Source organism: Neodiprion fabricii, chromosome 2 (genome assembly GCF_021155785.1).
Source record: "Neodiprion fabricii isolate iyNeoFabr1 chromosome 2, iyNeoFabr1.1, whole genome shotgun sequence".
In the NCBI taxonomy this organism is placed as follows: Eukaryota; Metazoa; Arthropoda; class Insecta; order Hymenoptera; family Diprionidae; genus Neodiprion; species Neodiprion fabricii.
The window spans coordinates 33,200,100-33,215,357 of record NC_060240.1 but is presented as its reverse complement, the minus strand read 5'-3'; the positions used below and the strand labels follow the sequence as shown (position 1 = coordinate 33,215,357).

The window sequence follows — 15,258 nt, the reverse complement described above, 5'->3', positions numbered from 1 at the left end:
CGCGTTAGAATCGTTTCGCAGGGCTCTTTCCTCACGACGGGGTTCCTAAGGAATCCGAAAAATACATTTAAAAAAAGAGCGTGGGACCAACAGCAGAGAAATCCTGAAAAAAATTCTTGATTTTGAGCTGTAACTTTTGCTCCGTTGCTTGCAGCGTTAAAGCAACACCTGAGTAAACACGAAGAATGTACAAGGGAATTCATTTATTAATTGATTATAATACAGTTTACATGAAACAATAACAATACAATGCCATACATGCCATATTTTGCACAGACACATTGCACCTCTGTGCAGGACAGAAGTTAAAGAATACTCAGAAATTACAAAAATAAGTATCACATGTATCATGAATTGTATTTGACTTAAAGTCATGTGTATTGAACTCACTCTTTTTAATACCCGGGTAAGAATTTTATGTTCACTGGCAATAACTGGTAATGCGTTGTTCCCAGCGAGTCGAGACTGTGCGCAATTAATCACTTTTGTTTAATTACGTGGATATAGTGCATGAAAGAATTGATTTCAGCATCTGAAACAGTCAACAGATTTCTCCTGCAATATTACGTCGATGTAGGGGCTGAATGAATGGTTCTAGCATTTTTCAAAATCAATTTACTTTGCGGTGAAAGAATCTAAATGGGTTATTTTACCTTTTTCGCGATTTGGATTCAGAAACATCTCGTCGTACAGTCGATTTGTCAGACGTATTCTGGACTAATTTGACCCTCAGGAGTATAAAAATACAAAGAGCATCATGGGATCAACAGCTGTGAAAGTATGGCAGGATTTCACCGTTTCTAGCTTGTATCTTCTAAACTATATTAGTCATTGATTCGGTTCAAGTGGCAATGGGATTTATCATCGTTTATTCGAATATCGCACGCCTTGTACAAGAATTATTATCGCCTTACTTTACACCGTTCTTGTGGACTACTTTCAAATAATCATTCAGCATCAGACTCACTTTATACATAACGTACATCAGACTTAGCACAACTTTACCATACTGTCTTCTGTTTTCACTCCCTATTTTCAATTAACATATTTTTCTATCTTCTGGAAATGATTCCTCATCATCAATACATCCTCAAGTGTGGGCTCCATTTGTTTCTTGTAATGTGATCATTCAATATTCACAAAAAAATAATTTCTTACCGAATGAAAGTCATGTTTCTGGTATGACATTATTAATTCTACTAATATACACGTAGATATATTCTCGCCTTGGATATCAAAGTACCTGGTCACGAAGCTGACAATGAGTGTGAATGCCTGCGTATCACGTTACCGTTCAAAGTCAATCTGTCCGTCCACTTGTCTGTCGCAGTGATTTCGATAGAATAAAACCACCCCTCCCTATTAATCTCTACGACCCCGGGCACACAGTGCCAGCTATATATTTGCCGGTGTATTTGGTTCTCAATCCTGACATAATGACGGGCTGTCAATGGCTTGGAGTAATAGAAAATGCGGGGGAGTACAGGAGGCCTGGTATAACCGTAGTAATAGGTAATCTGTACGTGTTCCGTTCGCTTTCATTGAAGGGTCAGCATAGAACGTCGGAGCAATTGAATGCCCGGTTAGGGCACGAGAACTCTGGAATACGGCCGATTTGTTTGTACTCCTCTTCAATGCGCCGACAGATTTCGAAAATTAGTGCTAATTAGTTCAACAGGATAGGGATGCAAGGCCATACATTTAGTTAGTCATACCATTTAGTTACGTCCTCTTATAGCATTGTGCACTTTAAATCTTTTGGTACCCTTTTTCCTCGTTCTCACTCAGGCTGCACAGATCTTACGACGGCATCGTAGTCACAAAGCTATTCCTTGACAGATTTATTACCGTAGGAAGATGAAAGCTCGGAAACTCTTCGGCTAATGGAGGAAGCTCAGACACTTTGGCTAAAAAGTAAGAAAACAATGATAATCGCAGAGTGAAGAAGAGGGCACAAGCAACTAAGATAATCTTATTGGACAGTATTTTATGTACCTAGATAAATGTTTGGTTTTTTTTTCGATGGGTCAACGGTTTTCAGCCATGATCTTTCGACCCGTTTCATAATGTTTGATGAAAATTTTATGATGTGCTTGGAGTCAGAAGAATTTCTTTATTCCGGAAAACGTTCATCTCACTAAGTGACGGATAAGACATTGGCTTTCTCCGCAGGGTTGATCGTTATTCATTGGATTTCTATTACTCGCAAACGTGTATGTTTACAGTTAAGCTCGTGACAACCAACACGTCCCTAGGCACAAGTTAAACCGATCGGTTACAGCGTGTAGGTGTCACTGAAACTGGAGAGGATGGAGCCCAACAGCTCTTTGTAGAATAAGATGTTTATTTTTGGAAATATACTCCGGGGCTTAGCTTAGACTAGGTTAAGAAACGATCGTACGCTTCTACGAACGCGTACAACCAGTTCGTAATTCCATGCCTAGATATTCACTTCACGTGGGCATGGACGTCATAATTCATGTATCTACTTAAGCAAATCAGACATTAAGACCGAGATGTACAATGTTTGTTCTGTTTTACTATCCATGTGACGTTTCACAGTGCATACCTAGGTAAGAATAATCTGCACGAAACCATATGTCAAAAACACGCATGATTATTATTCTGAAAACTGTGTAAGCAACGCATTCTCCTTAGCAACTTGTGAACGAAAACCGTATAGGCCCCTTTTTTCATTGCACGGTTCCTTGATGGCCAACCTGATGTAAACTGATATCCTCAGGGTTTCACGACAATTCCCACCCATATTTTATATTCCCCTTGGTCGTGAAGTATCGCGATCACGATATCTTACCGCCAAAGTATCTCGAAGTACCGACACTTTAACCCGTATTCACACGGATTTTATTTAATTTTAGCATCACTCATTACTTTCAACAACCTCAGAGGTAAAGTTGCACATCATGAATATTTGAAATTAATGAACGCACAGTTTTTTCTCTAGGGCTCAAAAGGTGCACTACCCTCGTGAACCTTACGGCTTTCTATAGTCGCTGAATTTCAGACCAGCTCAATAATATACGGGATGGTGAAGGAATATTGGAGCTGGTGAACGCACGAAGTGACGATATTCATGAGGCATGGAGAGAAAGAGATCCTAGGGGAAGGCACGCTCCCTGTCAACGCTCAACTGTCAACTAAGCTCACGATAATTGCCAGCATCAGTGGGGATCACGAGCCACGCGCCTCCGAAACTCCCTTTAATTACACGTCACGTTCGCCTAGAGATCGCTTTGTTATACCGATAATCGGCAGAATCGCGGAAGCTTTTCACCGTTTTAAACAAACACAGGGTTCAGAGTTCAGGTTTTTTTCCGTTTACTTTCACCTTGCACTGAAATGTTATATGCACCACAAAATTATAGTCAACAATCCGCGTTGAAAATTTGAAAAGCCTTTTTACGTTAAGTACTTACAGCTTTCGTCTACAATGAAAGAATCCCGTCCGCAGATGAAAAAAAAGAGCTTATGTCAAGAGTGAGCCTGAAGTTGCAATTCGACTAAGAATTGAATCTGTGATTTCCGAGATAACCGAACGGATGATCCGTGATCTAATTTGAATACAACGACAAGTGTAAAGTCACACGGTGTATAATTTCATTTGCATACACCCATCGCTAATGCTCATCCTCAGGCAGACTGTACGTAATCAGATTCTCTCATAGATCGATTGACTAGAATAAAAGCGGCATGTTCGGTAGGAACACTTCACTCCATTTGGCCACTTCACCCCGTGACTCGCCCCTCTTCATGTCCCTCCCAAATTTGTTCGGAAGTCAAGGTTCGAATGTATTTGCACTACGCGTGAACGTGGTGTATTCTACACGAATCAGATATACCAAGCTGGAGAAACGAAAGATATGGTCTCACATTTCGACGTGACAAAGACATCAGCCATAAAATGGCCCTATAGTGCACCAAGCCTTCATCCAGTTTTTTAGGCATAGAAAGTCTCACCTTTTAGGTATGCCACGAAAAGTATAAAGCGGTTTTCAGCCCCACTTTGGTTCTGTTCCCTGCCTGCTCCAGTCTGAACTCATCTTGGCTCGTACGGTACCTACATGATTTCATTTAGATGTATACGTCGGTTCGCATGTGTAGGTCTATAGGGTGTTCCTAAGTGTATCTCTCATTGATTTCGTAGGTGAAATTCCATCAATTATCTGGGAACAAAAGTAACGTAGTCGTTACGAGCTGAATTTACAGAGCACTCGAGTGGTGAGGATATTACTTTCATTTTTTAAGCTGTAGCTTAACTTTTATCAACAAGTTGAGTGAGTGCAGATATCCAATAAAATCCAGAGACTAATGTTTCACACTAGCGTTTAAAGTCTTTAAGCTACTGTCACCACGTCATCATTAACTTCCAAATCGCAAATCCAAGTATTTTACTAATAAAATATTTGAGCGTGTAATGGAACACCCTTTATATGCGACACGCGTACAGTCTCGTCTGGCTGCATGCACAGTATTACGTTGATGCGTTCAAGTGTGTGTGTGTGTGTGTGGATGCCAGTGTACGAGGGCAATGCTATACCTACAGCTCAATTGAACAAGACGCTTATTTCTTTCATTCATCTCGAAATAAATCCCATAGCATTCATTGAAACGATACAGGAACATAATCCCGGGACTCGATGTGTTTGCAGATGTTTTACATTCACACCCCGTCTGTTTGCAGACACTAAATTACACGGGACAATGCCGAATGCGTGCGCAACCCCTTCAGTCGCGACGGATTATAAAATCGGAAAAAGTACCCAGCGTCGATGTTCTTTTGTCAGTGACAGCGCCGGGCAAACAAGATGGAGGCTGCAGCCGTTAACAGCTGATACCTCTCGTATTTGTTACTTGAAGAAATGTGGCATTGATTATAACTAATGCAGATAACGCATTCTCCCAAGATCCTTTACCAAACATGGCATAATGTCTTATATTTATGTGATTTTCAAAAAATTCTCATGCAAGGCAAGCGTGTAGGTAATAAATTCACCTGTTTGTGTCGTTCAATCTTTCTGGAACCAATTAATTTTAAATGCTGAAACTGTCCCTCCGATCCATGCGCACTCTCGAATCTTGTCTGTGATCAATAAAGATTCCGCATTCCACAGATTCTCCGTGGTATCCATGGCGACGCAACGATGGCCGTTTAGGGCGTATCGACGCCTGCGTCGCGACGCCCGAGGACTCGCGTTCCTCCACTGTAGATGATGTACAATTTCACAATTCGATTCTAAGAAATAAAAATGTGATATCTAAAGGTCTTGAGCATTAAATCGTAATTTTCTCCCGCAAAACATTAAAGTTATCCATGCCCTGACTTCACTATACGTTCACTATTCAATACTTAAAATAAATGATAGCAGTGTCAAGAACCAGCGTTATACTTCTATGAGTTTCCTTTAGGTAGTACCAATGCATATACGGAGAAGGAAGAAGAAGTCTTTCACCTTCGCGTTAAGTTCACCGGTGCATCAAAATCAAAGCTAACCGAATGCGACGCACGGCTTCGTTGTGCAGTCAATGCTCACGGCGCCGTAAGCGTTATATTTTATTTTATTCGGAGGCACGACCCTGTGCGAGAGGCTGAGCACCAATGCGAGTTAATATCAAATAAATCAAAATAAAGGCTTGAATCCCATAGACCAGGTCACCGGGCGGGCGGGCGATGATGCGGAATGAACCTGGAGGGTAAGAGACTAAGGATCACTCCAGGACTACCGCCATGCTACGACACGGACCCCGCTACCTTCTATGTGCTCGATCGCAGCTTAAAGCCAATGCTGAATCTTGTGAAAATTTTTCCACGCAGTCGATGGCTGATGTCGTCAGGTTTCGGTATTTCGATACCTTGAATTTGATTACAGTCTTTTGTATACAATTTCATTTTGATTGAAAATGCAGGTACTGTAATGAGTATCTGTATAATTAACCGATTTGCGATTGACGAAGCAATCGATTAATTCAATAACGAATTGACCGTCTGTAGTAGCAGTGAAATGTAGGCTTGTCGAAAACCCGTACATCGTGACCCGATTTTTGACACTTTCCTTGGGGTTAAGGCCATGATAAGCGGAAATTGATTTCACGCCTTTTGATTTACGACCCGAAAGCCAAAAGGTCGATTTGGGGTAAAACGGGGTAAAAACGGGGTGAATCAAACCCTTAATGTTCCCGGCGAAACATGTGTCGATCCTCCGCTCAGGAACCATACGTGTTATACGCGCAAGTGACAAAAAAGAGGGTAAATTTCCATTTTTATCGGCAAAACGACGTAAAAACCTTACATAAAAGGACACGCTGCACGTTATAGATCGACGTATGAAGATATCAAATCTCGATTTACACACCTGCCGATTAAATATAAGTTATTAGTTCAGATTTTGATTCAATTCACTTGTGTCAAGATTGCATTATCATTAATTTCTGAATTCTGCCCCTATAGAATGCGACGTCACTTGATCTCTTGACTGTATTTATTTTTAGATATTGAATTCCTGTTAACGTTCGATTGAGAATAATGTTCAGGGAAAATGTGTCTCTAATGCTGTCAATGCTGCAGTTTATCTCCGCGTGAATGGAAATAAAAGTGTCAAAACGTCAATTCTGCAAACCGAAGGCTCGAGCCAAACGAATAGCCAAGCCTGTTGCCCTACAGTGGGGTAAAGTCTAATGTTAAGCCTTTGACAATAATCTGAAACGTCGACGTGCTTTCAGCTCTGTATTTGCTGAGCCTCGAATAATACCAGATTATGGTGTTTCCGAAAACACGTCAATTCATATGGGAAACGCAAATACTATTAAATAAACCGAATCCACTAACAGTTTTTCCAAATCAACAACAAGCCATCGTCGCGCAGTGTGGAATGTATGAGAATAAAGCGAATCTCGTTATTATTGTGCATAATTTCAGCACCTATACGTATGGATACACGACAGCATCGAATTATACTTTAATCGATACAACAATTGCATGAAAATATTTTTAGAAAAAAGTGATTAACGGAAGAACAAGCGTATCCCGATTGTTGGTTTCACTGCAGGATCCATTTCCATGCTATGGACGAAATCCAACGAGTATCGTCTCTACTGCATTAGGACGTCGAATAGCGGGATCAAATGGAACGTAAACAGGCTTAAAATTCATATTCAATAGGGTTTCATAATACACGGGGGTAAACATACCCCGCCCCGTATCATAATTACATAGGTGTGCGGTAACGGGATACATAGCAAACCCATACCTGTAATCCAAAGATTCTGTAAAATTTAAGTATGATCTTGTATCACAATATCACACACATTGCATGTGGATTGGTATTGATATAAATGCGGGATACACTGGAAGAAACGCGATCCCGAAGACGTTGTATAGAAGGGCATGAACCAGCGTCGGATTAACGTCAGCCCCGGTTTCCTCTCATCTGATCTCCTCTCCGCTTCTTTCGATATTCCCCCACTTCTGCCACCTCTCTCTCTCTCTCTCTCACCACCCTCAAGCTTCTACTTTTCTCTTTTACCATCCCACTGATCCCCCAACGTCATAGAATCCTAGCTAATCTGCTGATTCCGTTCTCAAACTGAATTTTGAATTCAAAGTTTTCCATTCAACTTGGTGCACATGCAACAAGAAAAACGGCAGCTACCGATCTATGCTATTCAACTTGAGTGAAACTGCCGTAAAGATAAGCGGGTAAAATATTACAGTCTCGCTTGCAGTTTTATCGATTCGCTTCATTATATGCTTAATAAGTTCTTACTAACGATTTCTACCGGTGAAATAAAACGCTTGTATATTTAGCGATCTACGTTAAGGAGCGTGATCGATTTCAGAATCCATCGATCGTTCAGATCCAACAAGCCGTATCGGTTACAAAGTATCGGTATGAGGGAGCTCTCGAACGGCGAGTGATTGATAGGTATTCATGTGACGTGAACCATGTGATTTCCCGGTTTCAAGCTGCAGAAGAGGGTATACCTGAGTACACCGCCTTTCAAAAGTTTCGAAAATCTGCAAACATACTTTTATTGTATAATCGTCGATATGCCGCTGTGTAAATTCACGATGTGAAAAGTAGTTTATATTTATTGTAAAGTAGCATCATTATAGATAATACTCTTAATAACTTTGAATCATAATTTTACCGGTGACATAATCGCACGTATTCCTAATCATTATACTTCTTATTTAGACTGTCAAATGGTGTGTAAAAAATCAACTAAAATGGTAGTCAAAATTCTAGAAAAACCGAACATAGTAACACCCCGTCCTCTCCGAACTTGGCTTACGCTTTTTTGAAATCATAAGATTTCATTACTTTAGCTTTCACCGCCAAAAGAGATCTGTACGCACCTGGTGATATAAAAATTGGCCACCCGGTCCAGGGTATAAACAGTGAGGCTTACTACGCACGGCAACGTGTCCATCAAAGCCCCTTGACTTTTGTACCGTTGTCAGATTTCGTTTGAAAATTTTGACGGATCCATGTAGGTATAGATCTGTTTTGAAAGAAAAGAACTCCTGCGCTCTTGTAAACGCATATATGTTCGTCCGGCGCGTTCTTTCCGCCATGCACATCACTGCAATGCGGCATTTGCGCATTTTGGGGAATTTAGCCGTTGCATATACACACGCAGAAATCCCCTTTGTCAGCGAGTGAGCCAACTCAACGGTCGATGGAATTCTTCGACAGGCTCTCGTCCAGATTATTGAAAAATCAGTTCCGGTTCTGGACGAGGATAAAGAGAGACACAGTAAGTACCGCCGGCCGTCAGCGGCAGAAACGAAATATTTTCCGCCGTACTGCAGCGATGCACTTTTGCTGGACTGGAGGAAAAGAAAGTTGGTGAGCTGAATGTCGCACATTAGACTCTGAGGAAATCAAAGGGAACGATGCAAATAATTTTTCGCTGTCACAGTTGACTGACATTTGAGCTTCAGATTTTGAATCAAGAACCCGAAATATTATACGTGCATAAGATGAATCTTCTCTCACCGATTTTGCCTCGAAGATTCAGAGCGGACATCAAAACGATGTCTCTCTCATTGTATCCAGGTTGTAAGCGGTACACGGAACCGAGAGGTGGAATCTTTTTCCCCCTTGGTTTGCAGACCCGGTGAGGTGGTGAAATCATTAATCAAATAAATTTCGTGACTGTTGGAGTTTCTATACAAGGATATAAGTACTGTAAATATTTCCTTTTTTTGATATATATTGTAGTTAACTATAGAAGCATAAGCTACCTGCCTGTAAAAATGAACAATTGATTTCAAGGAAAGAGATTGTTTAAATGGGATGAATGGACGACCGTGTCTGGCAGAAACGGCGTGCCTGATACGTTTGCATCGCCGTATGAACGACGTACAATGCATAGGGCTTGTGAATCCAAGAACTACAAAAAATTTTATCAAATAGTTGCGACGGTCGCATCCGATAGTGTTAAATATTCTCGCATGCCTACCAAGACGTAATTCGGAGGGTACGTGCGTGGAATACGTACGAGGGAATTACCGGAGGGAGAAGAATGTATATTTGCACAACAAACACACCGTATTCGAAGGTTGAGGTACTGCACAATTCACTACCCTGTAAAAATGAAATATACATATAGAAAGGTTTAGCGAGACCAATTAGTGAAACGATTCGGTGTCGTTTCTTTTGTTTCAAGAACCCTCAAACAGTGCACGTCGCACGTCCTCTGATTCACAGAGCTACGTATGAATTTGCATACAATAGAAGGGAGAATCCCGAGTGTTTACTGAATATGTATAAAATATTGCAAAAGGATGCTTGCAGTGAGTAGCATTGCTTCGAAGAGCGTGCAAACGAAACAGAAGGAACTTTCGAATTATTATATTTTTCCTTCCCTCGGCGCAAGTCGCAGAAGTCGGCGGGTATGCAATGTTGACAAATGCATAAACATGGGTTGGCTGTAAATGCGGCAAAGGGCCATAAGTCCCTTTCTAGGCGTTGCGTCGTCCAACCTGAGTTATTCCTAATAATAATAAACGAAGGAAGACGACAAGGACGACACGGGAACCCTCGGAGAATCGGCAATCGTTCGTTCGTAAGCCTCTACCTGCTCGGTGCTGTCGCCGAGCGTTTTCTCCATTCTGAACAACCAGATCGAATTGAAACGTAACTTTTGACGCATTGGCACCATTATACACGGCTATGCTATAGTGCAGGGATCTGCCTGAAGAGAAAAAAAAGGAACAACAGAAACTGGAAGAGGGAAAAGGATCGGGATCTGCAAATATTGTAATTTAAGTAAGGAAACTGACGGCTTATAGTCGGACAATTCGTTGTAAAACAATATTCAAAGTGTACGAGTTTTGGAAAAGTTTTTTTTTAATCCCAAAGTTAAATGATGGTAGTTAATAAAAGTTCTGCATCAGGTACTGATTCACGTGTCATAAGGCTGTTTTATTTAATTTTTATATCACGGATTGATGATTTACATTTGGAGCTTTCCCTTTACTGAATATTGAATAAAATATATAAAATACCAAGTCCTGGCCTCGTTTTGTCAAGGGAAAGAAATGGTCGCATATAATCCGGCACCGGACGCCTAAAATTGAGATGTAAAGACGGGGCGTCGAAAAGGTCTTTTCTATTTTGATATTGAAAAGTCGAAACGCCTACGCGTCGGCCGGCAATGAATTGTATAGAAAAGAAATTCCAGACGACATATAGCGAGGCAGTTTCCTTGCGTAATAAATCGTTTTAAGCGAGCTGGGGAAAACGGTAACTATTCGGTATAAAAATCGACGAAAATCGAAAATTTCTTTGGATCAGGTGTCGACTTCATGCAGCGCCATTCGCTCCTCAACGCTCATCGCACCGGTCGAAAAAATCACGTATTTTCTCTTCTTTATTTACGAGTATACTTGGATTGTGAAGAAAATCATCGGGACCTAATTTTTCCAAACTTTGACAATGCGACGCTTGATCAGGACCCGAATCACGTAAGCTCTTATTCAAATATCTCACACCACGAAAACCGGATATTACCGAGTCTTGCAGATACGTGTCTACCGATTATCCTCCACGCAGGACTCCGCCGTAATACTCTGGGCAAGGAACGGTAATTTTCGTCATTATGTATAGGTATCCGAAATGTTTTGGAACGGGGAGTTGGGCACAAAAAAGTGTGGGTCAACCGTCCGCCCTCTAAAATTGGGCGGAAAGGCCCAATCCCGGGTATTGAAAGTTGTAATAGAAGGCAAAGGCGAAGCGACAAGGCAAAGGGACGGACGAGCGCTGAAAAACAGACGTAAAAATCGGTGCCCCTCGTCGTCAGAAGTAGCCGTCAATTGTTTCAATCCGAGTTAAACAAAGGAACGAGAGAACCGAGCCCTTCCCATCCCTTTCCGTCTCTCTTTCTCTCACTCTCTCTCTCTCTTTATCTCCTGTCTCTGTCTCTCGCCTGCTCAACGGAGCGATCCGTAATCTCGTGTAGAAAAAGAAGTAGAAAAATGAACGTGAAATAAAAAAATAAAAATAAAAATCAACTGCGGACAAAAAGGAACGAGAATGAAAAAAGGGGGTACGGGTAACGCCCATATGAAACGAGGGAACGGGCCGAGAAAAATAGGCTGTCAAAATGAACAAAACTGCAGCGCAACAGTCATTGGGAACAAATCATCGTGCGCTAATCCATTCCCTTGATTATTTCAATCATTCCGATCACCAACCCGTTAACATTTATACACAATCCATTGAGACAAAACAGTTTAATAAAAAAATATTGAACGAATATCCCGACTTAAATTACGACAACTCGTATTTCGAGCTTCTACAGCGCGTGTAGAATTTTAGCGTAGCACAAACTCCGTTGGACGGGAGAATAAGAATTTCGCGGTGAAATTTAGCACCTAAAAGACAGTTACGAGGCGATGCATCGGAGCTACGAGTCGGTAACCGCTAATTTCACGCCCGTTTTAGCGACTATAATTCAACGAGATTTATAACACGTTGCGTCTTGGAGATATATTATACATATTATACGTATTCGCACATAGACGTAACGAGTCACATACTCACGTCTCTACCTTTCCAGTATCCGGCTTATCCTGACACGTCGTGTTCCATTAGGAAACACCTTCACTTTATGAGCTCTCCCGAGTGGAAAACAAAACCGTCTCTCTTTGTCTCTCATTCTTTTTGTTTCTCTGGGCCGCACTGCGTTCGTTTATTCTTTACGATCAGCAATCGTTAATTCTCCATCTGTGTTATCGTAGCCCATTCTATACGATTCTAGATCCTGTAGGTCGCATATCATGTCTAAAATTTTATTTGCTCGGAAAGAAAAACGACAGCCGTAATAAGAATAAAAAATATGACAACATCCGGCATTAAATAGGGAGAAAATAAGTTAGGAAATAGCAGCGATGCGCTGAGGGTCCTCGAGAAATGCTCAAGGGTTGTGGGCTGATGCAGTTTTAAAGCTCGGAAGCGTAGGTATATAGGTATTGTACATACATGAAACGTTGAAAAGTCCTGACGACAGCGATGGACTTTTACGCGTCGAGATCTCACAGCGTGACGTCAAAATAACTAAACCTCCTTATTGTACGGAGTGAAGGGGTTTCTGATCGAATTATAGGGGAGGCGAAACCTTAAAGCCCGCCCGCGGCTCGTGTCTACTATTTAACAATCAGGATACGATAGTGGAACCGTGAACACAGCTGCACTGTAAGCCCGAACTGTAGAGCCAGTAAGTACTTGTGCTAAAGTTGTGTAAACTGCAGACGTGTATTCAATACAGATTACATTTTTAGCAAGCGTTTACCGAAAACAATCAAGTACAGGGTGACTTGTGGGAATGATCGCAAAAGAGGAGAAGAACAACTAAAAGAAAGGTCAAGAAACAGAGAGGCGGAGAACGATAAGAGAAAAAAATTAGGCAAGACGGACTTTGAAGACGCAAGTCGCCTCTGCTTTCTCAAACTATTTATGCATTAACGAGGAGTCGTAATGGCTCGAAGCGAGCTTAAAGAATCGGAAGTTCATAGCGCCGCGTAAGCGAGGGGCAAGGAGGCACCATAAACGTATTTTTCGAATGGTTCAAAACGTGATGAAATAATTTTCCAGCCTAACTAGAAGAATTCGTTTATCATGCAACGATGTTAAATTGAGTTGTGAGCGCGTCTTCTGTAAGCGGACTAATTTCATTATTTCCATTTTCACTCCCCTCAATCCTCTTCTATCGTAATTCGTAGACGTCAAAGGGGCACCGAAACGAGTGAAAACGAAACTGACGCTCGCTCGTTTTCTAAAGGGAATCCTCTGGTCGATTTCGACGTTGATGCGTAAACTCCAAATATCGAAGTCTACGTATCTTAAAAGCGAAAGAGGGCTTAATAGCCCTATTCTACACGCAATTCCGAACAAAAACACTTAGTTACATTCTCATTAGACGCATAAATAAATAAATGACATGAATTCTGGAAATTTACCACTGCGATTTTGTAGAATTCAAGCCTTTTCTTTGTTTCTGCGTCAAACGAAAATGCCTTGGAGTATTTTTGTTCAGAATTGCTTATAGAATGAGGCTGTCGAGCCGTTGGTTGCTGCGTTTGAGAAGATACGCGGACTTCGATATTTTGAGGTACATACGTCAGCGTTGAAATCGACCAAGGCACCCCTTAAGGATTAAGGAGGAGGTCGCGGCCGAGTCGGCGCGGAGGTGCCGCGTCAAAGAGCCGGGCGCAGGGGGCGCCACAGCATGCGAGAGGGCGGTGGATGGTCGTATAGCAGTTTCAAATCTAAACAACTCATCGTAATAAAGCGAGACTTTGTTGATAATAAAAGTAGGTGTATGCGCGGACGTGTTTGTTTGACTTCCCGTCGTCTCTGATGTCTGGCGCAGGGTTACCCGTCGGTTTTATCGTTGCCCGGTCGACGACGCGGCTCCGCACCCGCGAACTCGTATCGACGGAATACCCTGCCGGGTTCCGGGACACCCCGAGTTCTCCCTCCCTTATACGACTTACGGGAAACGCCGTCTGTTTTCCACGAGATTTCCACCGGGTCCCAGGAACCCGTTAAGATAATAGAATTTCATCTATTTTGGGTACGTACTTCTCGACGAGGCGTCGCGTCGCTCCGATGCTGATCGTTTTATACTTTGCCGTTCAGCGTTACCTCGAACGACATCGTCTAAGTTGCTGACGTTTATTACATATTTATTTAAGAATGGAAATTGTTACAGGTTCAACGATAGAAATTAGATTCTGGTATATTTGAAAAACACCAAATTCAAACAAATCGTTCCCGCTTCTCCCAACTATCGGAACCACCATCAGGGGATAAGGGACATACTTTTATACTCAAAATTCCATCACTCTATCAGCAGCTCATGCATCGTCTTATTTCATCTGCAGGTATTTACAGTCCTTAGCAACCCTGAACGGTGCAACAGCTTTTCCCGAGCAGCGTTGGCATCGTACATTTTGCTCGATACGTCAGTATTGAACCCCGACACACCCTGTACAAGACACGTGAACCATGAGATTTCATGAACAGTTTGTATATAGCGGGGCGAATTCGGGACACAATTAAATCCGAAGCACAAGTCATCCCGGTGAGGATTTGTGAGAGAGAGAAAAAAAAAAGAATAAGAAGAACAACGGCCAGAGAAAAACGCAGCCAGAATTTCTGACGGGGGCGTCAAGGTATCACCTGGCTCGACCATCTATCACTCCCAAAAAGGACTTCGAGGGAGGTTGATAATTTGTCCGCGTCACGAAACGCAAGGGTTGCATCGGCGGCAACAGCAGTACCGAACTATAAACGCCCGGTCCCCCATGCTCCCCAACCTCGATGCTACACACCGTGGAAAATACAGTCTTGTTACGGAACGGACATATATCTCTGTCCATCTATTAACTCCTTGTTCGAAGATATTAAACATTTTTTTCGTGAAGGGTCGACGCTCGTAATGCACACCCGTTACTTGGCGGAATGATCTCTCGAACGCGACTCGGTTTAGGGGAGAAACAGCGGGAAGGGTTGACAACGCTCCCCGTGTGATGTGCAACGATTTTCGTTGAACAAAACTTGGCCTACTTAGCGAAATGGTACCCTTCCAAGAATTGAGCTTTCGGTTACTTAATACCCTAATTTTTTATAAACGTCAATTTCGTTTCTGAATTTATTACGATGTCCAATCGGTGTTATTGCTCAACAAATGTTCCGGGAATTTTAAGGGAAAAGCTGTTCTTTCTTTGGC

General features: G+C 42.0%; 1 protein-coding gene across 18 annotated transcripts in view; it reads right to left on the bottom strand.

Moving 5' to 3' along the window:
• Positions 1-206: 206 nt before the first annotated feature.
• LOC124174707 (katanin p80 WD40 repeat-containing subunit B1) overlaps positions 207-15,258 on the bottom strand; it is a 41,757-nt gene continuing 26,705 nt past the window's right edge. For 4 of the 18 annotated variants that reach the window (XR_006868975.1, XR_006868974.1, XR_006868984.1 and 1 more), the window contains 3 exons: positions 12,069-14,514; positions 9,018-9,608; positions 8,090-8,848 (listed from right to left, as the gene is read on the bottom strand). The gene's annotated coding sequence lies outside the window, so the exon portion shown is untranslated. Of the gene's footprint in view, positions 533-653; positions 1,908-8,089; positions 8,849-9,017; positions 9,609-12,068; positions 14,515-15,258 lie in introns of those variants that run through there. The other 14 variants (XR_006868987.1, XR_006868989.1, XR_006868990.1 and 11 more) reach the window with 9 other exon arrangements.